Here is a 10136-nt window from a genome sequence, read left to right on the forward strand (position 1 = left end):
TTTAGAGGGTTAGGGTTCGAATTTGTATGTTATTATGTGGAATTTTTATATTATTTTGTGGAAGCTTATGCATTTAATAAAAATATAAACTGAAAAAATGATAGAGATGAGTTTCGAACCCATCCCCTAAGCCGATGTAAAGAAGCAATAATTCCACTTGCACTAAGACTCAAGTTTGTAATATTTTACACATACTACTATATATAAGTAAATGCATGCAAAATTGAAAAATCGGGGGCCCTTCCGATTTGGGGGCCTGTGCGGTAGCACCACTTGCACCCCCTTAGCGCCGGCCCTGGTCATTATATGCCCACTTCTTCTCCTTGGGTGTACCTTCTCGTCTAGATTCTTAATAGGATAAATTAGGTTCACATCCTTCTTTTTGCTACTCCATTGATTAAAATCCTATTCATTTTCAATTTTTGATCAAGGTCCTTGGGTATTAATAACATCATTAATTATTTGAATAATAAAATATTTTTATTTTTAAATATATTCCTTTAGTGTTAAAAATGTTAAAATTAGTATATTTATATTTATGGCTAAAATTTTTATCATATATTTTTATTTTTAGTTTGTACCTATTTTTAATTTGTACCAATTTTCTTTTCATTTTTAATTTGTACCCATATATTAGTTTCTTTTTGTGCCCATATTTTTTAAAGTTTTATTGGTGTTTGTGTAACATCCCACATCGCCCAGGGGAGCGATCCTTAAATGTATATTCTCATCCCTACCTAGCACGAGGCATTTTGGGAGCTCATTGGCTTCGGGTTCCGTAGGAACTCCGAAGTTAAGCGAGAAGGGGGCTAGAGCACTCTCAGGATGGGTGATTCACTGGGAAGTTGCTCGTGAGTTCCTAGAAACAAAACCGTGAGGGCATGGTCGGGGCCCAAAGCGGACAATATCGTGCTACGGTGGTGGAGCGGGCCCGAGAAGTGATCCACCCTGGGCCGGGATGTGACAATTGGTATCAGAGCCAATCCATGCCCGGAAGTGTGCCGACAAGGACGTCGGGCCCCTAAGGGGGATGGATTGTAACATCCCACATCGTCCAAGGGAGCGATCCTTAAATGTATATTCCCATCCCTACCTAGCACGAGGCTTTTTGGGAGCTCACTAGCTTCGGGTTACGTAGGAACTCCAAAGTTAAGCGAGAAGGGGGCTAGGTCACTCCCAGGATGGGTGACCCACTGAGAAGTTGCTCGTGAGTTCCCAGAAACAAAACCGTGAAGGCATGGTCGGGGCCCAAAGCGGACAATATCGTGCTACGGTGGTGGAGCGGGCCCGGGAAGTGGTCCACCCCGGGCCGGGATGTGACAGTTTGTACCCATGTGTATACCGTCACGTGACATTGTATATTTAATCCATGATAGAAAAATTACATATGGTATATTTATGTTTTATGCCTAAACTTTGTATCATATATTTATATGTTGAGTTTGTACCCACTTTTAATTTGCAACATTTTTTTAAATTTGTAGTATTTTCTTTTTAGTTTTATTTTGTACCCATGTATTAATTTCTTTTAGCGCCTATATTTTTTAAAAATTCATTTGTACTCATAATTTTTTAATATTTTATCTGTACCCTAATTTATTTATAATGTACCCATTCTTCTTTATTAATGTACCACTTTGTTATATGTGAAATGTACCAATTTTTTGTAAAATGTACCAATTTTTTAACCCTATGGATACATTCTTTTGCCATTTCTTATTTCTTATTTTTACATAGTTTTTATCCATTTATTCAATCAAAATGTTTGAATTTTTTGTATTGTAACTGTTTCTAATAGTATTATAATGAGGAATTTTAAATTTATAGGATTATAAATCTCATAAAATATCAAACAATTAATGTCAAAACTATAAAAATATAAATATTAATTGTAATATAATGAGGTGTACAAAGTCAATGGACTTTGGTCAAACTTTGAATACCATTAAGGTTTTAGTCAAAGAATGTTAAGGATTAGGTACCGCATCCAAAGTATCCCTTCTTAATATAATTGAGGATATATTCTTATTTGCTTTAGATATGCGTCTACTTCTCGTTCATTTATTCTTTCATTCCTTAATGCTTCCAGAAATCTTATCCTTTGGTAAATTGCTTTCAAGTTCTAACTTCTTTTCTCAATGCCTTTTATGTCTCATCATTGTTGACGTAATGTTTTGCACTTTGGCTCTTTTTCATCATATACTCATGAACAAGAAATCATGCCTTCATAAGAAAATAACAGTACGTACTCCATGTACGCAGTTAATATCAATCAACAATTATAAATTTAACCCGAGTAACTCGCTTTTCTATCTACATACCATCTTTAAACTTAAATTCTCATTCTTTCCAAAAACACCCGCGGTTTCTATCCAAATGTCTTCTACTCCTATATATATATATATATATATATATATATATATATATATATTAACGTGGCTGAGAGATTCATGTCGGACGAATTACAGGTAATTTCTGAATTGGCTCATGAGCTTGAATTGTTTTCAGAAACATACATCCAGAACCAGAACCAGTATTGGGAGTTTTTTAGGTGTCGGGACTGCATGTGTGGAACCCATTTTATTTTTCTTTTCCTTTCGGTCCACATATATACAATTTTTGTGCACAAAATAATATCATTTGGATTAGTTTACTTTTCTATTTTCGTTTACGAACTTTATTTATTTTAAAAATATATCATTTGGATTAGTGGGAAATTCCTTTCTTTTGTGGTCTCTTGACAATTTACAATTCAAGGCTATACTTTTCTGTCTGCTGCTAGAACTTACATGGATTAAGAATATAAGATGCCAGAAGAAAGGTAAATAATCTTTTTGTTGCAATGATGTCAAATCCACTTCAGCATTGCTATCGCGAAAAGACATTGTTGTAAGTATATTGATATAAGGTACAATACGTATAGAAAGAGTAAATATCACTAGTCATTATGAACGGATGAGGAAGGTAGGAAGAGGTTTTGCCTCATCAGAGCAGTGCTAGAATTTGGGCACGTGTGCTCATGTTGATTGTGACCATTGATGCATATGAGACTCATAACACGTCAAATTGTCAAAGGTTAAGAATAGTTCATGAGTGCAAGTGTAGGCTAATCGTGACCATCATAATCGTTGATGCATATCAAATTCAACGCATCAATTGTACAAAACAACGCTAGTCAAATGTGCATACGTAGATTGATCAAGACGGTTGATGCATATGAAGCTCATATTGCATGTCAACAATTTATCCCGCATCCGAAAAAGAAAACCTATCCACTACATATCTCCTATCTCCCTCTCTTAATAATTGGTTAGTCCACATCATTAGAGCATCTCCGATAGCCTGATTAACCATGTTACGGGACTATTTTGATTCAAAATTTATGAACTCAATGCTATGACAAACCTACTAAAATATCTATGTTATCTTTGTTTCATGCACAACTTCTACGTGTGCTTATTTACTTTAAGGGGCACAAAACAATGAAGTCACATTTAAGTGATCAGTCCACTATATAATCGTTTACCAATGTGAAAGAGTCTATAGATCGATTTTTTGAACAGCTCGACAAATTTGTCGAGAAGGTTAGTATAAAGCAAAATCCTTCAAGAGGATGACATTTGGATGGGTATAAAGGGGAAACTTGATAGGTTTTGCTAAATATTTTTTGTGCTTTCTATGAAATTGATGGTAGAACAAATCAAATTTTGCTGCATTTTGTATGTTTAAAACATTCAAGGTTGGTAAAAGTGGCTTATATATATATAGATACCGTTCGAACTTTTTTTTTTTTTTTTTGGAGAACCTCGGCGGTACGAGGGAAATTTATTGATAGGAAAAAAGAAGTTACACCTAGACAGGTGGGACATAAACCTAACCCCTCAGATTTAAAACATTCAAGGTTGGTAAAACTGGCTTATATATATAGATACCGTTCGAACAATACAACAACAACAACAACAACAAAGCCTTTTCCCACTAAGTGGGGTCGGCTATATGAATCCTAGAACGCCATTGCGCTCGGTTTTGTGTCATGTCCTCCGTTAGATCCAAGTACTCTAAGTCTTTTCTTAGAGTCTCTTCCAAAGTTGTCCTAGGTCTTCCTCTACCCCTTCGGCCCTGAACCTCTGTCCCGTAGTCACATCTTCGAACCGGAGCGTCAGTCGGCCTTCTTTGCACATGTTCAAAATCACCGGAGCCGATTTTCTCTCATATTTCCTACAATTTCGGCTACTCCTACTTTACCTCGGATATCCTCATTCCCAATCTTATCCTTTCTCGTGTGCCCACACATCCCACGAAGCATCCTCATCTCCGCTACACTCATTTTGTGTACGTGTTGATGCTTCACCACCCAACATTCTGTGCCATACAACATCGCTAGCCTTATTGCCGTCCTATAAAATTTTCCCTTGAGCTTCAGTGGCCTACGACGGTCACACAACACGCCGGATGCACTCTTTCCATCCAGCTCGTATTCTATGGTTGAGATCTCCATCTAATTCTCCGTTCTCTTGCAAGATAGATCCTAGGTAGCGAAAACGATCGCTTTTTGTGATCTTCGCTAGATTGCTCCGGTCATTAGTGTGGATAAGTATATAAATGGATAGAGATAGGAAAGCAAACACAAGATGTACGTGGTTCACCCAGATTGGCTACGTCCACGGAATAGAAGAGTTCTCATTAATTGTGAAGGGTTTACACAAGTACATAGGTTCAAGCTCTCATTTAGTGAGTACAAGTGAATGATTTAGTACAAATGACATTAGGAAATATTGTGGGAGAATGATCTCGTAGTCACGAAACTTCTAAGTATCGGAGTGTGGTGTCGTCTTGACTTGCCTTATCTGTCTCATAGGTAGATGTGGCATCTTCTCTGGAAGTACTCTTCCTCCATCCAGGGGTGGTATCTTTAACTGGTGGAGATGCACAAGGTAATGTATCAATTTCACTTGAAGCTTACTTGTAGTTTCAGGCTTGGTCAAGCGCGATACAAACCATGTAGTAGGAGTCCCCCAAGTCGCCGAGCTAGGGGGTCTGCTGAAAGAGGTGACAGACAAGGTAAGCAATCAGAGCTCCGACTGATTGTTCACCTTCTCCCCATCTTGCAGCAGCATGAAGGATAAAGAGAAGAAAAATGAGAAGAGATGATATGAGATACTTTTGCTTTTGAAGAAGTAACTTTCCACAGGCTTATTCTTGAACTGAGCTGGAGGGTTTTCTGGTTTCCTCCAGAGTATAAGGCCGACTGAAGAATTTGAGGGTCAAAACAAGTCCATCAAATCTAGAGTACGTTCCACCCTGCTGATATGGGATACTTTTGCTTTTGACAGAGTAATGAATGTATCGGCACGTGTGCTGTTACGCTTGTCTCCACATGCTTCCTTGTATCCTTCGCACTTGCCCTATCTGTTCCTCAAGCAGATGCGGAATCTTCCCTGGAAACATAAGATGTTGAAGATGAGTACTCGAGAGCAATGCCAGGTAAGTAATCAGGTAAGGGGTTCCAGGCAGTCAGTTCCTGGCTGGGAGCTTGATTCCAAGTGCTGACTGATTGCTCTCTTTCTCCTTGTCTTGCAGGTAAAAACAAGGCCAAAAGAAAAGACAGGGAAAAAGCATGATATGGGATACTCTTGCTTTTAACCCTGATGATATGAGATATTCTTGCTCTAGTATAGCTTGTTTGCAGAGGTATTATCGGGGGGAAAGAAAGCTGAATATTTCGAAAGGCTTCGTTGGGAGTGCCCTCTCAGATATGATGAAGGGTTGAGCATTTTTGCAGGTCTGCCTGTCCGTTGGGGATGGAGGTCGACATATATAGGAGTCTCCCTAACAACAAGTAGTAATGCTATTCCTTTACCCTGCTTGGTCATAGCACGGTAGTGGGAGCTGCCAGTTTCACATGTTTTAACTCTGTCAGAGCACTTTGAAAAAGTGGTCTGTGGTATCTGGCTCTCGAGATTCGGAGAACGATGCCTCTTCGATTTTTGAGAAAGCAATCATGCTGGGGGTATGACTCTCGAGATTCGGAGAGCAGTGTCTCTTCGATTTTTGAGGAAGTAATCATGTTGGGAGTCTGGCTCTCGAGATTCGGAGGGCGGTGCCTCTTCGATTTTGGAGCAAGCAATCTTGTTGGGAGTGTTGTCTCGAATGTGAGTAAAGGTTGGGCATGTTTGCTAGTCTACCTTGCCACGAAGCACAAAGGTTGACACACAGGGACTTTCCAATTATCCAGCAATGGTACTGTTCCTTTACCCTCTCTTCGATTTTGAGAAAGTAGTCATGTTGGGAGTCTGGCTCTCGAGATTCGGAGGACGGTGCCTCTTCGATTTTGGAGCAACCAATCTTATTGGGAGTGTTTTCTCGAATGTGAGTAAAGGTTGGGCATGTTTGCTAGTCTACCTTGCCACGAAGCACAGAGGTTGACACACAGGGACTTTCCAATTATCCAGCAGTGGTACTGTTCCTTTACAGTTGTGGGTAATAATATGGTAGCTAGACCTTCAAAATTTATGTGTCTAAACTTTTGTTAGTGCTGTTTCTTTGCTATTCTTTTACCTTTCTTGGTCAGAGCGATGTAGTGGGAGCTGCAAGCTTCACGTGCTCAACTTTGGCAGAGAACTTTGGCAAAGTTATTTGTGGTACCCATGAGCTATTGTTGCGTGTGGGAAGTGGGTGATTGAACAGTAAGATTCATGGGCTTTCTACTTCACCAGAAGTCTTCGACAGAATGCCCATAATTTCTGCAAAGCTGAGTGTGCGTGTGACAGGTGCTGACAAGGCTAGAAAAGTAGGTGCCTCTTCGATTTCTGAGATCGGCCCTCGTGGTCTCTGAGCAGCCCAGCTTTTGAGAAAGCGAGCGCCTCTTCGATTGATTCGGAGAACGATGCCTCATCGATTTTTGAGAAAGCAATCATGCTGGGGGTCTGGCTCTCGAGATTCGGGGAGCAGTGTCTCTTCGATTTTTGAGAAAGTAATCATGTTGGGAGTCTGGCTCTCGAGATTCGGAGGGCGGTGCCTCTTCGATTTTGGAGCAAGCAATCTTGTTGGGAGTGTTTTCTCGAATGTGAGTAAAGGTTGGGCATGTTTGCTAGTCTACCTTGCCACGAAGCACAGAGGTTGACACACAGGGACTTTCCAATTATCCAGCAATGGTACTGTTCCTTTACCCTCTCTTCGATTTTTAAGAAAGTAGTCATGTTGGGAGTCTGGCTCTCGAGATTCGGAGGACGGTGCCTCTTCGATTTTGGAGCAAGCAATCTTATTGGGAGTGTTTTCTCGAATGTGAGTAAAGGTTGGGCATGTTTGCTAGTCTACCTTGCCACGAAGCACAGAGGTTGACACACAGGGACTTTCCAATTATCCAGCAGTGGTACTGTTCCTTTACCCTTGTGGGTAATAATATGGTAGCTAGACCTTCAAAATTTATGGGTCTAAACTTTGTTAGTGCTGTTTCTTTGCTATTCTTTTACCCTTCTTGGTCAGAGCGATGTAGTGGGAGCTGCAAGCTTCACGTGCTCAACTTTGGCAGAGAACTTTGGCAAAGTTATCTGTGGTACCCATGAGCTATTGTTGCGTGTGGGAAGTGGGTGATTGAACAGTAAGATTCATGTGTTTTCTACTTCCCCAGAAGTCTTTGACAGAATGCCCATAATTTCCGCAAAACTGAGTGTGCGTGTGACAGGTGCTGACAAGGCTGGAAAAGGCTGGAAAAGTAGGTGCCTCTTCGATTTCTGAGATCGGCCCTCGTGGTCTCTGGGGAGCCCAGCTTTTGAGAAAGCGAGCGCCTCTTCGATTTTTGAGATCGGCCTTCGTGGTCTTTGAGCAGCCCAACTTTTGAGAAAGCAAACGCCTCTTCGATTTCTGAGATCAACCCTCGTGATCTCTAAGCAGCCCAGCTTTTGAGAAAGCAAACGCCTCTTCGATTTCTGAGCAGGCGCCTCTTCGATTTCTGAAGCTTCGTCGAGTGCAGATTTTTATAGGGGCTGGCATTAAGTTCCAAAGCACACTTGAATCTCCACCAGTAGAAGCTTCATTCTTGCACTTCTAAGATCTTGATTTGTCCGACCTCTTCTCTCTTCAACACCTTTGAAAATGTCTGGCCCCTCCGACCGTCGTTTTGACTTGAACCTTGTTGAAGAGGCAGCCCCGCCTTCTCCAGACAACATATGGCGCCCATCCTTCGTCTCCCCTACTGGTCCTCTTACCGTTGGGGATTCCGTGATGAAGAATGATATGACCGCTGCGGTGGTGGCCAGGAACCTTCTCACTCCCAAAGATAACAGACTACTTTCCAAACGGTCTGATGAGTTAGCTGTTAAGGATTCGCTGGCTCTCAGTGTTCAGTGTGCAGGTTCTGTGTCTAATATGGCCCAACGCCTATTTGCTCGAACCCGCCAAGTTGAATCATTGGCGGCTGAAGTGATGAGTCTCAAACAGGAGATTAGAGGGCTCAAGCATGAGAATAAACAGTTGCACCGGCTCGCACATGACTATGCTACAAACATGAAGAGGAAGCTTGACCAGATGAAGGAAACTGATGGTCAGGTTTTACTTGATCATCAGAGATTTGTGGGTTTGTTCCAAAGGCATTTATTGCCTTCGTCTTATGGGGCTGTACCGCGTAATGAAGCTCCAAATGATCAACCTCTGATGCCTCCTCCTTCTAGGGTTCTGTCCAGTACTGAGGCTCCAAATGATCCCCCTCCGGTGCCTTCTCTTTCTGGGGCTCTACCGACTGCTGAGACTTCTCCTAAGCAACCTTTGTGAAGGCTCCCTCTTGTGTGCTTATTTTGACTCATGTATATGTACATATTTGTAGCTTATCGGGGATATCAATAAATAAGTTTTCCTTCATTTCAACGTATTGTGTTAAATACACCAAAGCCTTCTTCGCTAAGTTCTTTGAATTTTCTTTTGTTAAAGCTTGTATGTTGAAGCTTTCTGAGTGGAGCATGTAGGTTGGGGTAGTGTTCCCTTAATTTCCCGAGTGAGGAAAACTTCTCAGTTGGAGACTTGGAAAATCCAAGTCACTGAGTGGGATCGGCTATATGAATCTTAGAACGCCATTGTGCTCGATCCTGTGTCATGTCCTTCGTTAGATCTAAGTACTCTAAGTCTTTTCTTAGAGTCTCTTCCAAAGTTTTCCTAGGTCTTCCTCTACCCCTTCGGCCCTGAACCTCTGTCCCATAGTCGCATCTTCTAATCGGAACGTCAGTAGGCCTTCTTTGCACATGTCCAAACCACCGTAACCGATTTTCTCTCATCTTTCCTTCAATTTCGGCTACTCCTACTTTACCCCGGATATCCTCATTCCTAATCTTATCCTTTCTCGTGTGCCCACACATCCAACGAAGCATCCTCATCTCCGCTACACCCATTTTGTGTACGTGTTGATGTTTCACCGCTCAACATTCTGTGCCATACAGCATCGCCGGCCTTATTGCCGTCCTATAAAATTTTCCCTTGAGCTTCAGTGGCATACGGCGGTCACACAACACGCCGGATGCACTCTTCCACTTCATCCATCCAGCTTGTATTCTATGGTTGAGATCTCCATCTAATTCTCCGTTCTTTTGCAAGATAGATCCTAGGTAACGAAAACGGTCGCTCTTTGGTATTTCTTGATCTCCGATCCTCACCCCTAACTCGTTTTGACCTCCATTTGCACTGAACTTGCACTCCATATATTCTGTCTTTGATCGGCTTAGGCGAAGACCTTTAGATTCCAACACTTCTCTCCAAAGGTTAAGCTTTGCATTTACCCCTTCCTGAGTTTCATCTATCAACACTATATCGTCTGCGAAAAGCATACACCAAGGAATATCATCTTGAATATGTCGTGTTAACTCATCCATTACCAACGCAAAAAGGTAAGGACTTAAGGATGAGCCTTGATGTAATCCTACAGTTATGGGAAAGCTTTCGGTTTGTCCTTCATGAGTTCTTACGGCAGTCTTTGCTCCTTCATACATATCCTTTATAGCTTGGATATATGCTACTCGTACTCCTTTCTTCTCTAAAATCCTCCAAAGAATGTCTCTTGGGACCCTATCATACGCTTTTTCCAAATCTATAAAGACCATGTGTAAATCCTTTTTCCCATCTCTATATCTTTCCATCAATCTTCGTAAGAG

Source organism: Malus domestica, chromosome 11, assembly GCF_042453785.1.
Source record: "Malus domestica chromosome 11, GDT2T_hap1".
Lineage (NCBI taxonomy): Eukaryota > Viridiplantae > Streptophyta > Magnoliopsida > Rosales > Rosaceae > Malus > Malus domestica.